The sequence below is a fragment of the Chinchilla lanigera genome, unplaced genomic scaffold (genome assembly GCF_000276665.1).
Source record: "Chinchilla lanigera isolate Chin_1 unplaced genomic scaffold, ChiLan1.0 scaffold00010, whole genome shotgun sequence".
Lineage (NCBI taxonomy): Eukaryota > Metazoa > Chordata > Mammalia > Rodentia > Chinchillidae > Chinchilla > Chinchilla lanigera.
The window spans coordinates 30802213-30820790 of NW_004955411.1; the positions used below are offsets into that span (position 1 = coordinate 30802213).

Consider the following 18578-nt stretch of genomic DNA (forward strand, 5'->3'; position numbering starts at 1 on the left):
CGACCAGCCTGGCGGCCTCCACGCGAGGATGTGAGCCCGGCAGGAAGCAGCTGTCGGCGAGGCCGCGAGCCCCTCCCCGGCGGGCGGGCCCAACGGCGGCAAGAGGGAGAGGACTCGCAGAGCCGGAGCCAGATCCGGCGCACAGCTCCCTCTGCAGGAGCGCCGGCCGCGCCGCCCGCCCGGGCGCCGGGAGCTGGAGCAGGAGCGGAGGAGGAGCAGGAGGAGGAGCTGCAGCAGGAGCTGGAGCTGGAGCAGGAGCGCCTCGGCCCCACGCCCGCGCCCGCACCCGTGCCAGGGAACAAACCTCTGAGTGCGCCTGCCGCGGAGCCCCCAGCCGCTCCGGCCTTCGCGTGCCTGGGTCTCTAGGGCAGAGCAGGGGACGTTTGCCTGTGCCCTAGCGATGGCCCAATTTCCTTGCCTGCGATTCTGGATTCCAGGAGAGAAACACTTTGCCCTCCACCCCAGCACCCCTGGTGGACACCGGGTGGTTCGGCAGCGCAGATTATGGAGATGGTGTGAGGTATTCTTAGGACAACGATGAGACCTTATTTGAGATTTGCTGATTGAGAGGGAGCCAAGGTGGGAGGACTGCAGATCATCTCGGGTCTTCCCTTAGCCCGCTCTGCCCTTTCTGTCCGGCTTGTCTATGTTCAGCACCCACTGTTGTCTCTGGAGGGGAAAAGGGTAGGCAAGATGCTTGAGCTGAAACCCGTGAAAAATGTAGTAGTTACAGTTCTTGATCCTTTGGCTAGTGGTAGTATGTGTTGTGTTCTTGCTTTCCGGGCCACCGGAAGAAGCGTTACAGTCAGAACTGTTGTGTGTGCCTAGTGTCTCCTATCCCTGCTCTCTTAACATCTTGCAAGACAGGCTGGGTGTGGACCTGCAACTATTGTACAGCTAGCTGTATCCTCGCGATTCCCTGCCTTAGTTCAGCGTTTCTGTTCGTGGTGGGGTGTTTTTGTTTTGTTTTGTTTGTTGTTTGGGTGGCCTTTATTTTTGAGCCAAGGTCCCGTTCTGTAGCCCAAGCTGGCATGGACCTTGCAGTGATCCCCCTGCCTCAGCCTCCAGACCACTGAGATTGCAGGTGTGTACCACTATGCCAGCCACGGTAGGGTATTTGATCTTCCTTATGCATATCTGTTCCTGGACTCCTCTCTTGGGCTGCCTGAAAATCCTCATTTCTGGGGAACCTACTGTTAATCCTGAACGGTGCAAACACACAGGGGCTCAGGTTGCTGCGGCCTGGCTTCTTGTCACCACCTGACCCAGAGGCTGCCAGGTGCTGGCCCCTCCTGCCACCCCTGGGGTTTTTTCCAAAAGACCAGCTCAGGGCCAATTGACCTGGTAAACAGCCTCATATAATACTTAATACTTCTTAAGTGTTTTTTTTATAAGTACCAGGAAATTCTCTTATTTAAACTTTTAGGTAAAAATTAATAATATTCCAGTTTTACACTGGAAGTAAACAGGAGCTGACTTTTATGCCAGGTTTCCCAAATAGGAAAAAAAAAGTTCAAAATAGAGCCAAGGGTTCAAACCTAAGGGTCTCTGTGCCAACATGCATTCTTAACCCCTCTGTTGGCCTTCCTCCTCAGAAATAAGTAGGCACACGCTAGGACAAATCACACTGGGGACTCCTTTCCCCAGCCTTATATCAGGTGCCCGCCTCCCCTGGGCTCCAAAATCTACAGAGTGTACGCAGATGCAGTGGGCTACCAGCAGCAGGTGTCTGCACTGGGCTGAGGTAGAGTGGAAGATGAGAGAGGACCCATTTCCCTCCTACTGGCCACACTGTACACTTATTGCGCATGCAGCCTCTCCACCTGTCTATGCTAGCCTTTAGTCCTTATAACAGAGCCCATTCTACAGATAAGAAAAAGCAATCTCAGCATCTTTAAAGCTGTTAAATCCAAAGCCAGGCATGGTGGCACATACCCGTGATCCCAGCACTCTGGGAGGCTAAGGCAGGAGAATCTCAAGTTGGAGCCTAGCCTGGGCAACATAGTGACATAGATGACTCTGTCTCAAGATTTATCCCTCCTGGGGTAGGGATACGGGTCAGCAAAGGTTCTAGTTCAGTCCCCAGTACTGCAAAAACAAATGAGATTCACTTCACCACTTGACCAAAAAGTCAGTCTTGTCCCTAGAAAATGAAGAGAAAACAACTATTTGATACTACTCAGAAATCAAGTAATATCCCCAGAATAAATGTGGGAGCACTCTTTGACCTCTGTCCCTGCAGAGTTTTTCAGGGGAATTACAGAATTAACACTGGGAAATCATGCTCTAGCCTAGAACTACCTATTTCCAGAACCGCAGGCCCTGAGGGATGGAGGGAGCTGAAGGAGGCATGAAAGAGCCTCAAGCGGCCTCAGCTTCTGCTCTGCTACAGCCTCAAACGTTGTTCCGCCCTCAGGTAACCAGTTGCCTTGCTGAGAGTCAAGCTCAAGATTATTTACCACTCGTTGGCTGCTCAGCCTCACCCCGTGTTGCTTATCAAAATGATATAGGATCCCAAGTGATATACAGGAAATAAATATAACTCCCAACCTGCTAGATGTCAGATACCCTGAGTTCGTGTTGCCCAAAGTCAGTGAATGAATTCTAAGGAACAATGGAGGTTAAGAGTAGGAAATTTTATTAAGGGAGAGACAGCTCCTGAGAGAGACAGAAGGGGACCCAGAAAATGAGCTGCCAATGAGACAACTTCTCTTCTCAAAGGATGTTTTATGGAGCAGAATCGTGAGGTGGGTACAAAATCTTGAGGTAGGTACAACATGGGACAAAATTATGATCAACCAGTAAGATTACAAGTAATGGTAGGTAATGTTGATCCAGTGGGGAAGCAGGTCATGTAGGAAGTATACATTGGAAAGAACAAGGACGTTTTTAGCAAAAGATGAGTCAGGAGATCCAGGTCACCCACTTGGGTGACTGATGTCTATCAAGATTTTTTTTGGACAAGGTGATACCAACTATGGTATACCACTTCTCCCTTGGGGAGGCATGCGGGCCTGGTCATTCCATCTTTATCTTAAGGCCTGGCCTTCAAGGGATGCTCCTCTAGCCACAGTCGTAAGACTGTCTATATTTCTGTCTAATTTAGTTGTGTATAATAAAAGCACTCCTGCCATGCACCCGTAGCAATCTCCAAGAGAGAGTTCCTGGAAAATGTGTGAGGGTGCTCAGCTAAGGAGTAAGTGGGGAATGAAATCAATCTTGTCTCCACTGGCCACTCTACGGATGGGCACTGCCTGCATGTGCCTGGAGAAAAGAGTTTTTAATCTTAAGAGGTTGCCCCTGCCCAGAGAAAGCGTATTTTTCTAATTCACACCTGGGTGAGCATGCCAGCTTACTGATACCCCTAGGAGACTGATGATGTGGGTGCTGCCTGAATAGTCCACTCTCCTTCTTTTTTTTTTTTTTTTTTTGGTTATTTAAGATAGGGTCTCACTGTGTTGTTCAGGATGGCCTTGAACTCACTACGTAACCCAGGCTGGCCTTGAACTCACAGCAAGTGCTGAGATTACAGGCATGTGCCACCATGCCCAGCTCCACCTGTAGTTTAATTATGGTTCCCAGGTAGCTAGCTAAACTATTGCATAGTTAGTGGAATGCTGTCATTCTGTACAACTCTCCCCTAAATATTTCTGTTACTTTTCCCAGTGTGATTTTTATGGAATATTCCTATATATTCTTCTACCTCTAATCTCTGCAACGTACGAGGAAGTGTTGAATAGCTCATGGCAAGAGTAACTCCCTCTTTCTGGCCTTGCCACGAACTGGTTCCCCGACTTTGAATGAGTTCATCATGTCAGTATTTTTAGTCATAAATTAGGACAATTGGATTAGGTGGTTTCAAAGCATTGTGAAACTCTTATTCTAAGCGGAAACTACAGTGGAAATAAATGCAGGAATCTCAGAACTAAATGAAGAATGAAGTTGCCCCCTGGGGAGTACTATTCCTACTTTTTGGACAAATGGAGTTAAGGCTGGGTGATCATCCATCTAATGCAAGGGCTGTGTTTTTTCCTTATTCATATATATGTAGATATATAGTGTTTGAAATACATGGCACATTCATCGTGGGGAGTTGGTGCATATACCAACTGCATCTTTATCCTTCTTACTCTCCCTGCCCCTCCCCCCATTCCCACATCCCTTTCCCATTCCACAAAATCTGTTTCCCTGTTTCCTATCATCTACCTTTTCTTTTGATCTTTAAACGGTTTATACTTTGGGTTTCTTGTATAAGAGAAACCATGTGATATTTAAGTTTGTTGTCTGATTTATTTCATTTAGCATTATGGTCTCAAGGTGCATTCATTTTCATACAAGTGACTAAAGTTTATCCTGCTTTATGGCACAGTAGTAATCCATTGTATGTAAATACCACATTTTCTTTATTTATTCATCTGTTGATGTGCATGTAGGCTGCTCCCAAGATTAGCTAATTTGAGCTGTGCTGCTATAAACACAGATATGCATGTATCACTGTAATTTTCAAACCATTTTCAAGGCCAGATTTAACCCTGAGGACTATTGCTAGGCCTGTAACCCATATTGAATTCACCGATCTGACTTTCTCAGAAATTGTGACAGTTTCCTGCTAATAACCTTCTCTTAATACAGGTATATTGTTAAAAAGACGTGTGGTGTAGATTGCAGCTGTGAAGTCTAGGTCTGTACCTTTTTCCTCCCTCTTTCAAGGCCTGACCAAATTCCATACTGAACAAATAGGGCTGGGATCAATCCAGATGAAAAGATGTGGACCACAAAAGCAGATTCAGAATAAATGTAGAGCGTTTTTCTCCTTCAGTTCATGGCACTTATACCATTTCTAATGAAGTTCCTAAGGTAGGAGTGTTTGCACTTCAGGAGAGAGGAAGCTTCTTTTCCTATCCTGTTATTAGGAGAAAATTCAAGTGTGGTCCCATGTGTAAAATAAACTTGGTTTAGTAAGTAGAGAAAGTTAAATCATCTACTCATCTACTGTTTTACATTAGTAACTGAGTATGTAGAACAATTTAGTAGGTACAGAAAATGTGTTGGTTCAAAATTACTGGCTACAGATTTAGAGAGGTAGAAACCAGGGGAGACAGCAAGGGAGAGAAAGTGAGACACACAGGGCTAATTTGCCGATATAGAGGCAGGAAAGATAAAGATGCACAAGTGCATGTGCTCACACACACACACACACACACACACACACACACACAGAGGCACGCACACACACACACACACACACACACACACAAATAGTCTGAAGACAAATACACATGAAAACATGCTCAAGATCAGAGTTAGATGTGTAGGAGAATGCAGAGTTAGTTGTTTGGTTCCCCAAACGTACTCAAGAACTACATTGGCATTGTCCACCCTTGAAGGAAGGCATTTTGATCCTGTTAGAAAAACCTAACCTAGAGGCTCTGTGCTGTTCAATCAACCGTGATTTAACTCACTCAGAGCTCATGCGAGGGCGGTGGCCTCATGAAGGTTCCCGAGCCACTTACAGAGGTCGGCTGTGATGTGGTGGTTCCTGTCCTTGAATGCACGCCTGCAGACCCTGCCTTCCATATGACTCAGCCCGACCATGGCTTCAGCTTTGTAGGAATTGCAGACTGATATAGAAGAGATAAAAGTGTTGATGGAAAAGGCCACTAGGAAGAGGGCATGTGATGTCCTGACAGCTGAAAAATCCAAGATTGAAACAGAAATAAAGAATCAGATGCAGCAAGAATCACAAAAGAAACCAGAACTTCATGGTGATGGAAAACCAGCTGCTGTGGTTGCTCCTGGCGCAACAGGACATACAGTGAAAATCAGTAATTGTGAATGGGATTGGTCAGGTAAGTTTGTGAAAATCTACATTCCCTTAACTGAAGTTCATCAAGTTCCTCCAGAGAATGTACAGGTGGATTTCATTTGATCTTTTGGTAAAGAATCTAAATGGAAAGAGCTACTTTATGATTGTGAACAGCCTCTTGAAACCCATCTCTGTGGAAAGCAGTTCAAAAAAAACCCCATACTGATAGAGTTCTTATCTTGTGTAGAAATAAAGTGGAAAACCTGTGGTGGGAGGCCTGGACTCAGGTTGAAAAAGAGTGCAGAGGAAAAGCAAAGCTGTCCTGTGATGCTGAGACAGATCCTAGTGAGGGATCAGTTAACATTCTAAAGACCATTTATGAAGGTGGAGATGATGATATGAAGCGAACCGTTAATAAAGCCTGGTGGAATCAAGAGAAAAGCAAGCCAAAGGAAACACTGAATTTTGAGAATTTTTAAGTCCTTTTGAGAACTATGACATGGAAATACTGGCATTTCCAATAAAATATTGGGGGAATATTGGTGAGTTACACATATAAATTTGACAGATATCTACAAAGCCTTCAGAGTAAAGGCAATGAATTCTCCATTTCTTATTGGAGGATTTATTTAAGATACGTACACTAAACATTTCCTCCAAAGGTGGCTTCATTAGTATCCTGGTCATTTTGTTTAAAAAAGGGTTATGTGGCATTCTCATTGCAATATAAAAAGCAAGTCTTGCCTAATGAAACAACACATGTACGTTTTTGTCCAGCTAGGAGGTAGAAAACAAAAGTATTTGCTTACCTGTAAGTTACAAATGTCAGCTCCCACTACTGTAAGAATAAGAGTAAAACTGTGCATTTGTATAAAATTCAGATTTGTGCCTATGCTTCAAATTTGCTGTAGAGTGGATGATCCCCTATTACCAGCTCAAGCAATGCCTGTGCCAGGGATTACTGTGCACTAATAAACCAAACACAAGTGTTTCTACCTAGATTTGATTATGCTTGAGTAGAGAATTAAGAATAGAGAAGCATCTTTTTATTGTATCAGAAAGTTCTACCATGGATCAGATAGCTTGCAAAACTAGTAACCATAAAGCAAGAATAATTCATTTGAAAATGTGTCTATTCCTATAGTTGTAGTTTAGGGTTTTGTAGGTGGACAATAATATAATACAGGACACATATTTTATAAGATTATTTTATAATAGTCACCCAAAGAATTATATACAAAAAGAGAGTGCAGGAAATCTGTCCACACACTAAAGACCAAAGAATCCAGCTGAGGGCCTGGATCCCATGGTAATATCCTGCATGAGACCAGCTGAAGACCTAGAGCCCATAACAGTGTCTCCCACGAGTCCCACTGGAGGCCTAGAGCCCATGACAATTCTCATGCAGGCCTGTTTCATGGATCTTCACTGGGAAGGCCCGAAGGTAGAAGCTAGAAAGTCTGTGCCAGCAGGATGAAGGATCTGTGCTAGCAGGATGAGGGAACTACACTGGAGCCAGAAGGCCATGCTCAAAATAAGAACCAGAGCTCCCTGCAAAAGTACCACAGCCATCCTCAGCAACAACAAAGTCCTGAGCTCCTCCGACAATGAGGACAGCTGAGTTCCCATGAGGAAAGCCAACGAGACAATCTTCTCCAGAGACTGAGCTGTGCACCATTTTCCCTCCTCAGCCAGGAAGTGATGCTCAAAGTGAGGACCAGAGCTCCCCCAAAGTGAACCATACTTATTCACAGCAACAACAAGGTCCTGAGCTCCTTCGATGATGATGAGAACAGCCGAGTTCATCAGGAAAGCCAGCATGATGAGCTCCTCCAGGAAAACCAACAGCTCCCTACAGCTTTCCTAAGAGCTTCTCAACTTTTTCTCTTCAGTTCTGCCTCTTATACTGCCAGCAACAATCCTCAGGTAGGTCTTCTACACCCAGCACCATGCTGGTTCAGTTCAGCTGGATGTTACAAGTTGTCCACCAGCTGTCAATCCACCACACCTACGTTGAATAAATTTGGATTTTTATGTTAAAAAGAAAAAGTGAATGCAAGAGATCTTCATTGGCTTTTGGTCTGTTAGGCATTCAGCAACACTTTCACACTTCTCTGCTAGTCTTTTTCTTTTTTTTTGGTTCTGGGAATCAAACTTAAGACCTCACACTTGCCAGGCAGGTGCTGTGCCACTGAGCTATAGCCCTGACCCTTTCTCTTCTCTTCTTGTATTGGAGCCTCAACACTGTATTTCCTACACTTCCTGTTATCTTGTCTTTGGTCATGTTCTACCAAAGGTGAAAAAATAGAGATTAGAGGTAGGCATAGGAGAGACATGTCTTTTCTTTATGCTTAGGTTCTGGCAATGACAGGGCCCTGCAAATCACTGAAGTCGGCTGCAACAATAGCACAAGTGGGTCAACAGGGTGGGGGAGGGGGATCTTGGGCCCCATGAGCATCTTCAAGTTCAGTGAGGGACTGTGGACTTCCAGACTCTTGCAGAATCAGTAGGAGTACACGGTTTGGGTGTCCTTTGTGGTAATCAGAACAGTGTAGTAGACAGCATCATATGTGTGGGATCTGCATAATACCACTTAACTTTTCACTTCTCTAACTTTAAGAATAAGATTGGCTTGGACAGTCAATATTATCTAGGCAATATCACCTTTTCTTCCTCTTCTTTTCTTCCTTCTCTACTTTCTTTTCCTCCTCCCCCTCCCCCCCACCTCTTTTTCCTTTCCTCCAGGCCCACTGTATAATAAAATTATCATATTAAATTTTTTTGGGAATATCTACATGGTTTCTTTTTTCCCACCTAAACACTTTTTCAAAAGTGTACAAGAAAGTACAAAAAGGGTCAGAGGGATTTTAAAAAACTAAAATATAGCTCTAAAAATGAAAAATAAATTGGTAAAGAAAACAATTCATACCTAGGTTAAGGATGAAATTGAAAAGTTAAAGAAAGAATTAGTGAAGTGAAAGGCAGCTCTAAGATAACACTAAGTGCAGCACAGAAAGGCAAAGAGTTGGAAGATATGAAAGCAAAAGAAACATTTGAAAGCAGAAACATAATTTGATCATCTTTATTGAGTAAGGAAACAAAATTCCTCATTCATTCATGAAAAAAATTCAAGGAAAAAAAAGGAATAGAACATGCTTATCTAATTAAAGTAACTAAAAATGAAAATAGAAAGGAAAAAGGAAAAAAGCATGCCACAAATATGAAAACATGAGAAGCATCCCTTGTAAAATGACAGAAGAATAAGGATGCCACTATTACCATCTCTACACTGCACTAGAGGATTAGAAAGAAGAAAATAAAGCAAACATTTGGTAAGGTGTGATTATTTACTTGGAGAAAGTAAACAATCTGCCAAAATAAAGTATTCAAAATAATAAAAGAAGCCAAGCATGGTGGTACATGCCTGTAATCCCAGGTATTTGGGAAATTGAGGCACAAGGATCACAAGTTCAGTAACAGCCTGGGAAACTCAGAGATGCAGAGTCTTAGAAACTGAAAAGGAATAGCCTGAACTAATTATAAGAGAAGAACAGCTGCAGACTAATGAACATCTGTTTTGTGAAATTTGAAGAGAGCAACAAAATAACCATCCTAAGTCAGCAAGTGAGCAGGAAATAACAGAGGAAAAAAATTAATGAAATTAAAAATATATTGAGAACATCTAAAGAATCAAAATTGACTTCTTTGAAAAGCTTGATAACATTGATAAAGCTAGGGTAAAAGTTAGCAAAAAAAAAAGGAAAATTAAAAAATAATTAAAATCAAGGTAGGTGTCATGGTTTATATATAAATGTCCCCTCAAACCTCATGTGCTCATGGTGAAGGCTTTTAGGAGGTGATTGAATCATGGAGACCTTATACTCATCTGTGGATTACTCCACTGATGGGTTTATGACTAAGTGGTGTTGGGAGGTGAAGCCTGGTGGAGGAGGCAGGCCATTGGGGTTGTGGCCTGGGAGGGTCTATCTCCCTCCTCCCCGCTTGATCTCTCTGTCTCCCACTGCCATGCCAGGAGCTGTTTCTCCTTTTCCATGCCCTCCTGCCATGCTCCCCTGCCTTGGAGCCAGCAGACAATGGACTGAAATCTCTACACATTGTGAGCCAAAATAAATGTTTTCTCCCTTAGTTTATGTGTGCCTCATATTGTGTTTCAGCAATGATAAGGTAATTAGGACACAAGTGTAGTACACAAAACTATGTGTAGTACAAGCAAATACAAGAGGATATTATGAACAATTTTATGTCAATGAATTTGAAAATTTAGGTGAAATAGAAAAATTCCTAGAAAGCTGATACTGATGTTAAAAAACTGAATTGACTTAGAGCCATTAAGTAAATAATAGTATATTTTCCCACAAGAAAAATCCAGACCTAGTGTACTAAACATCCAAGTCAGCAAAGGAGCAGGATATAACAAAGGGGAAAAAAAATTAATGAAATTAGAAATACATTGAAAGCACCTCAAGAATCAAAATTTACTTCTTTGAAAAGCTTGATAACATTGATGATAGTGGAGGAATTTTAGCATACCAAACATCCAAGGGACAAATATAATCTCACACAAAATAGTCCAGAGTATAGCAAAAGAGGAGCTATACCCCAACTCACTTTATTCAATTCATAAAACCTTACATAAAAATCAGACTAAGATAACATGAGAAAAGAAAATTATGGCCATCAATATGCAGAAAAATGAAATTAGACCCTTACCTCACACCATACACAAAAACCCAACTAAAACAAAGACTTAAACATTATACCTGAAGCTGTCAAACTATTATAAGACAAAGTAGGAGGAAAGCTCCAAGTCACTGGTTTGGGGAATACTTTTTTTGGATATGATTCCAAAAGTACAGATGACAAAAGCAAAAATGGACAAATGAGATCATATCACAGTGAAAAGCTTCTGCACAGTAAGGAAAACAGCAGAATTAAAAGACAACCTAAAGAATGGAAGAAAATATTTGCAAACCATATGTACAATAAGAGGTTAATGTAAAAATATATTATCAATTCAATTGCAAGTAACCTAATTTAAAAATAGGTTAGTGGCTGGGCCTATTTGTGCACACCTGTCGTCTCAGCTATTCAAGAGGCTGAGGCAGGAGAATGGAGAGTTTAGGACAGTCTGGGCAACATAGTGAGACCTTGTCCCTAGTAATTAAAAATAAGAGGGCAGGGGCTATAATTTGGTTGTAGAGCACCTGTTTAGCATACTTAAACCCTGTTTAGCTCTGGGTTTAATTCCCAGCACCAAAAAGGGAAAAATAACTCTGAATAGACATTTCTCAAAAGAAGACATACAAATGGCCAACAGAGTTATGAGAAAAATGCTCAATATCATAATTTGGAAAAATGCAAATCAAAACCACAATGAGCTACCAGCTCACCCATGTCAGGATTTCTAGTATCAAAAGAGGAAAGATAACAAGTACTGGAAAGGATATGGAGAAAAGAAGACTCATACATTATCAGTGGGAATGTAACAGTACAGTGATTTTGGAAAGCAATATGGAAGCTCCTCAAAAATTAAAAATAGAATTATTATATAATCCAACAATCCCTCTGTAGGGTACAAGATCCAAGAGAAGTGAAATCAGTATGTCAACGTAGCACGCCCACATAGATGACAGCATTACTCAGATAGCCAATATATGGAATCAACTTAAATGTCCATCAATAGTATACATACCCAGGGCCGGGGGTATAGCTTAGTGGCTTAAGCACTTGCCTGGCAATCCTGAGGTCATGAGTTTGATTCCCGGTACCAAAATAGTATACATACCCAGTGGAATACTATTCACCATTAAAAAGAAGGAAGCTAGGCGTGGAGGCACACAGCTATAATCCCAACACTGGCAGGCTAAAGCAGGACAATCACAAGTTCAAGCCCAGCCAAGGCAACTTAGTGACTTAGCGAGATCCTGACTCAAAATAAAGAGTCTGGGAGTGGGAGTGTAACACAGTGTGGAGGCCCTCGTTTCAACCTCCAGGACTGGAAGAAGCAGAGGGAAGGGAGGAAAGGAATAAGAATTAGTTATCTGTGACAACACAAATGAACCTGGAAGACATTATGCTAAGTGTAATAAGCCAGGAACAGAAAGACAAAAATAGCATGACCTCACTTATACGTGGACACTTAAAAGAGGGACCTTGGAAAAAGAGAGAGAACTTTGGTTACCAGGGCCTAGAGGGGATAAGGAGACTGTTGTCTACTTTTAGTTAGAAAGAAGGAAGTAAGAAAAGTGAAAGAAAAGTATCATGGCTAATATGACTTGAGGCAGTGGAGTAGTATTACAAATCTAGTAGATCAGAAAATTGAATTCTGAAAATACCAAGGGTGGGGGAGGGGCATAGAGCATGGGGATTCCTCTTGTCTGTGACTCAGGAGAGTGTAGATTGGTGAACCACACTAGAAAACAGCTTTGCCTTACCTAGTACAGTTGATCAAGACACATACGTTACAGTCAGTAACCCTGCTTAGGCGCTCTTAAGAGAAGGTTATACACATACACACACAGGCCAGACACACACACACAAACACACACACACACACACACAAGAATGTTCACAGCAGCATTTGTGCATAATAGCATAAAACTAGAAACAAAGCACATATATCTATGAAAAAAAGATTGAATAAATAAAGCTGTGGCATACTCACACAATGCATTATAATAACTTGATATTTGCTTAACTTTTACAGAAGAAAGAAAAACCAAAGTAAAACTGATGGAGTTGCATAACTTTAGGTAGACATTTCTTTAAAACTAGAAATATTAGTTCTTAAGGCAGCGTCTGAAATTAAGGGGCTAATAATATGAAAAATAAATGAACTACCTTTCCCCTATTTTGCCCAAAGCAATACTTTAATAAGCGTTTAACCATAATTAAAAATTCAGGATGTCACAGTCTTTATGGAGTGTTCCTGTGTGTGTACATGGGTTGTACAAGTTTAAATCTCAGACAGTTTTGAGTTATTTTTGTCCATTCAATTGAAAGTCATGTTGGCAATAACTTGTTTTAAATTCACATGTAACTGATTTTGAATTTTCTGGCCTAGCCCTAGTATTGGAGACACAAGCAGTCCAGGGCTACTCTGTGGGCTTGTATTGTCAGCCTACCTGTCAGACAGTGAAGAGGATCTTTTCACAAGAACCTACAAAGCTGGTGCTGACTCCTGGTCCTGTTTGGGACAGGCCAGAAGCTGACCTCACTGGCCAGTTACACACAGCACAGGGAAGGGGTGGAGCCCTCCTTGGAGGCCAAGGGCACCCCTCAGGGTGAAGGCTACTTTGTGTGATGAAGATCCAAGGACTCAGGTTTTGGATCTTTCAAATCTGAAAGGCCCAAGACCAGACACCACAGTCAGGGTTTGAGATCCAGAGTTTGGAGCAAAGGAAGTCAGAGGTTGTATGCCTTGTGAACTGGATAACAGAGAAGAGTGCAGAGAGGGAGGGACCAGAGGGCCTGAGCAAAGGTCCTGAGTGAGTAAGCACTGCATAAGTACATAAAACATTTACGATTGTCTATTACTTGTGGCTTACATAAAGGCCAGCAACAGGGGAGCATGACGTGAATGATTGTGCAGTGTGTAAATGCTGGTGATGAAACCCAAATACGCTGGCTGCAATGTAACATACCCCATTGCCTGTCAAGAAAAGCTGCTTTGAATCCCTCCTGAGCAGTCAGCCAGGGCTCGGCATGCCTTTCTGCACACACTTCTTTCTGAGCCCTGGTTGCTGTTCAGCAAGGTGGGCGCTGGAAGTTCGTGAGGGTATTGGTGTCCTAGTGTTCTCCTGTTCCCCTTTCAACGCTTGCTGTCCACTGTCACATGGGAAAACACTGGCTGCTCCCAGGGTTCTTTCACAGCTCAGAATGGACAGTGGGTTTGAAGAAAAACTCTCCTACTTACTTGTTCTTCTCTACCCTGCCTGTGGGGACAAAGCAAACACATCATTCACAACAAACCAATTTTTAAACAGGAAGCCTAATGAGTTTCCAGTGAGTGAGGAAAGAAGCCATATCCCTGGTTCTCTGCACCCCGCAGCGGGGGAGGATGCCCTTCCCAGGGGGCTGGTGGCAGATGTGGGTAAGGGCTTCTCACGGTCCTCACCATACTGTCAGGCCTGTGTCAAGAAGAAGGGTGCAGCACAGAGCTGAGTGTCAGGCCCCCGGCCAGGCAGACGGGTCTAGGGGGCCAGCTGAAGATTCCTGAAAGAATGTCTGGGACCCAATTTCTTGCAGCCCTTTTCTCTTGTCTCTGGAGTCTTAAAAGGAGCCCACTGCTTACCAGTGTGTTTTTGAAGTGAAATGGGCACTAAGTCCTAATTGCCATGCTTCTAAAACATACTTGTCACAAGTGTGGGTTCAGTGAGCTTTCTTTTTCTTCTCGGTCTCACAGGCATTCCTTGTTCACTGTGGTCTGAGTCCTGATTCATAATTACATCTGCAAAACTCTGAAGCCCCAGATACTGGTGTCTGAAGGTTCACTGCACCGCCCTCTGCTGGCCTGATTTAGATTTGGTAACTGCTTTTCCTTCCACCTGGGGTGGCTGCTATTGGTCAAGGGGTACTGGACGCGCGATGACAGCTTCCCTGGAGATCGATTGCTTGACTAAACCCTATTGCCTCTGGCTCCCTTGCTGACCTGGTGGCATTTCTAATTTGTACAAAATTTGAAAATGCTTATAGTGTTAGACAGTTTCTGCAACTATTGCCTATAATTTCTGAAAAAGGCGACTTCCCTTCTAAACATCAATCACCTGCTCCTGGCTTAACCCCTGCAGTCATATTCTTCTAAAGCCCAGTTTGAGGTCCACAGACCCCTTTCTTGGTCAAGTATGTTGACCATTATATCACCAAGAGCCTTAAAGTGGAGTTACAAAACCTTTTCAATGGGGTACGCTAGCAGCTTGCAATTGCTTCCAGTGTTTCCTGATTAAGACCATTTCCACAGATCACTTTTCTGCACTGCCAAGAGCCTTATCTTGTGTGATGATTAAGATTGTTTGTCCTCCAGGACCTAGGACTATTTGCCTCCATTACCCTCCAGAGACAATGTGCAAATATATTTTTTGAAAAAATTGCTAATAGGGCAATCTCTCATCAGAATACAATATAAGCACAAATATGTTACTGAGAATTTACCTGGGAACTCTAAATTTGTCATAATATTTTAAAAACTTAATAGTAATAGTATTTTCTTTGTTCTGTATCCCTTTATCCTCCAGATTTAGCTCCTCGGATACATTCTCTTAGAACATGTGACTGTGTGTGTGTGTGGTTGTATACATAGGTACCTTTTCATCAGCTCTCCAATAGGCTTTCAAAAATGTAAGTGTTCTGGATCAGATTTTATTTGCTGGTTTATGAGATTTGACATTCCATTAAAATCTCCTTTCCTTCAGATTAGCATTTTAGCCTTAATTCTGAGCTTGACCTAATGTTGCTTTGTTTATCTAAGGGATTTCTTTTGCATTTGTCAGTTTCAGATATATCCTGTCCTCATATATAATTTTTTTCATTTACATTGACCTTTCTAGATTTTTCCAGTCCTCTTTTATAGGAAAAATTAAGCTTTTTATGCATAACAAAGTGCATCTTAGAAAGTGGACAAAGGGTCATTTTAAGGATAAAATGCAATCATGGTCTGATCATGAAGGTCCCCTGTATTGTGCACAGGGTCCTAGGAAACTGGAGCTAGGTATCAAAATTTCTTCCAGTTTTCTCTTAAATAATGAAATATAAGTCTTGCTCAATGAAGATATGTACATGTAACATGTATACACAATTAAACAATGGAATTAAATTAAAAAATGGAAAAATGAAAAGATATACAAGACATGAACTCTGTCATCTTGTTTCCAAACATTGTCTCTGCTCATTATGTTAAGATTATGTTTCAGTACTAGGGATTGAACCCACAGCCTTTGCAGTGAGCTACAAATTCAGCCCTTTCTATTTTTCAAGACAGGATCTAAGTTGCTAGATTGCCCAGGCTGGACTTAAACTGGCAATCCTTTACCTCAGTCTCCTGGAGTGCTGGGATTATAAGCATGTGTCACCATGCCCGCCTTTATGTTAGGGTTTTGCTGATCACTTTAATGGCAAGTCTTTAATAAATATTTACTAAATGTCTACCACATTACAGTCACCATCCTGGGAACTGGAGGTTCGGTAAAGAATATGACAAACATTCTGTACCCTGATGGAGCCTAGATTCAGGAGGCAAAGTGACAAGTCCCTATAACTTAGTGCTCTAGAACCTATGGGACTGTACACTGTGGGTGTAGAGGTCATCTTAGTCATGGCAGGGTAGAAAAGGGATCCCTCGGGTAGTAATGTCTAAGCTGAAATCTAAAGAATTGGCAAGAATGAACCAGGTAAACCCTGGAGGTAGGGGTAGGGAGGGAAAGGCAGGTGCACAGTGTTTAAGGAAGCATCTTGGGAAATCCCAAGAGCTGAAGAAGACAGAAGTGTTTGAGGGACTGGAAGGGTCAGATGTGGTTGGAGCATACAGGGCAATGTAGGAATAGAGAGAGATATACCTGGAGGAAAACACTGGTCCAATCATGCGGGTCTCCTATATGGCACAGAGTCCTAGGAGACTTGTGCACTGACTTCATAGTAAATAGTGTATGATTCAGATAATGTCATGGATGGGGTGATGACTATGAATCAGGATACGCCTTGCTGCTGTAACAAATGTCCTAAAATTCCAGTGACTTAAAGAACAGAAAGTTAATTTCTGACTCAGAGAACAAAAAGTCTCTTTCTTAATTACTACAGTACTGAGTGGTTTCAAGTCAGCAGCCAGAGCTGCTAGGGATGGAGAAGGTAGCCCGGGCCTTGCAGAGTCCTCAGCTGGCTGCAGTTGAGCTATCTTTCACACATGGCTTGCAAAGTTACCATCGCAGGCAGCATGAAGGGAAGAAAGATTGTGAGGAGGTAGCGTTCTGTGGGGCAGGATGTACTGGGGATTGAACTCAGGACCTTTGCACTGAGCTATATCCCCGGCCTTTATTTTCTTGCTTCTTATTTTGAGATAGGGTCTTGCTAAGTAGCTAAGGTGCCCTAGTTATCTCAAACCTGTGATCCTCCTGTCTCAACCTCCCAGACTAGCTGGCATTATAAGTGTGTGCCCTCTGCACCTGGGCTGTGAGTAGGTGGATTTTAGAGACCAGGTGAAGAAGTAGCACACATTGCTTCCTCTCAGATTCTGTCAGTGAGAACCTAGCCCCATGACTACACCAAATTGCCAGGGAATCTGGAAAACGGGGCCCAGCTGTGAACCCAGGAAGAAGAAGAAACATTTTCTAGGGTTGTGTCTGGCTTATTCTTTCTTCAACAGATTCAATACTTTGGTCACTCTCCTCTGCTTCTCAGCACAATAGGACATGTGCTTGCCTCACCCAGCTCATTTCAAGGCGAGTCCAACCACATTGGTCAGTTGGGATAACCAGATGTGCAGGTCAGTGAATCAGTAGGTGGCATCGATTCCAAAGACATGTACACAAAGTGAGCACGAGGACTTGGTCACGCTCAGGACCCAACACCGGCCCACTTGACCTACTTCCTGAAGACTACACTTTCACAAGAGTGACCACACCCGGGCTGACCAGTGGATTGTCAAAAACAAGGATGTCAACATACTCTGGACTGACTGCCAACAAAAACATTTCCTTTGTGTTGATGCTTTCTTCATATTGTACTCAGGAAGGAGAAAGAAGTTTGACCTGTCTGGGCTGGACGGTGCCACGAACCTCTCCCCTTGAGGTCTCTCTCTCCCAGAGTTACAGAAAAAGGCCTGCATGTTTTACATGAGAGTTGAGGCGATCACTTGCATGAACTGCTGGTCAGCTCTACTTACTGTTAGGAAGTCCCCCAGCTCCTCACGAAAGGTCTCGTGGTTGAGCTGATTCTTCCTTTCGCTTGTGTCACCCTGCTAAGGTATCCTTTCACTTAGCAGTGTCTTCTGGGTAAGAGAGGCAGGAGAATCACAAGTCTGAGGCCAACTTGGGCAACTTAGTAAGACCCTCTTTTGAAATTGAAAAAACAGAAAAGGGCTGGGGATATAGCTCAGTGGTAAAGCGCTTGCCTAGCATGGTGAAGCTCTAGGTTCAATCCCCAGAACCACAAAACAAAAACAATAATTATGTATCTACACTCATGAGAGATTATACTCATGAGAATTGTAGACATTATCTAAAAACATATATTGACTATTGATTCTAAGCCATATTTCATATTATGGTGAATATATATTCCTTCATTAGCAATGCCCCTCTCTTATTCTATTAGTGCTTTTTTTTTAAAAAAAGATCTTTCCTCAAAAAATCTCTTCTAAGATACCCTTTTTCTTCGTTTCTATTTGACTCATAATTTCTTTGTATTTTACGTTTGTGTTACATATGTGGCTTGGCCCTTGAATCAGTCAGCAGAGGCCAGATAATTCTGAGGTAACAATTCCCAAATCTCAGTGACTTTAATCATCAAAAGTGTGTTTCTCCCTCCTGGTCCATGGCCAGTGTGGGCAAGTAGAGGCCTCTGAGTGTGTGTATGTGTGTGGTGTGTGTGTGAGTATGTAGTCACTTAGGGACCAGATTTAGAACAGTAGGGCCTTTATCTCTATGTGTTCCATTATCCTTGAACTCAGGCAAGGAGAATTGTAGCGAAGTACATACTGGCTTTTAAAACTGCTGTCTGGATGTGGTATGTGACTTCTATTTAGATTTCTGGACCAAATGAA

At 42.7% G+C, this 18578-nt stretch overlaps 1 pseudogene; it reads left to right on the forward strand.

The window, feature by feature from the left end:
- Positions 1 to 5556: 5556 nt before the first annotated feature.
- On the forward strand, positions 5557 to 6275 carry LOC102003219 (annotated as a pseudogene).
- Positions 6276 to 18578: the final 12303 nt, after the last annotated feature.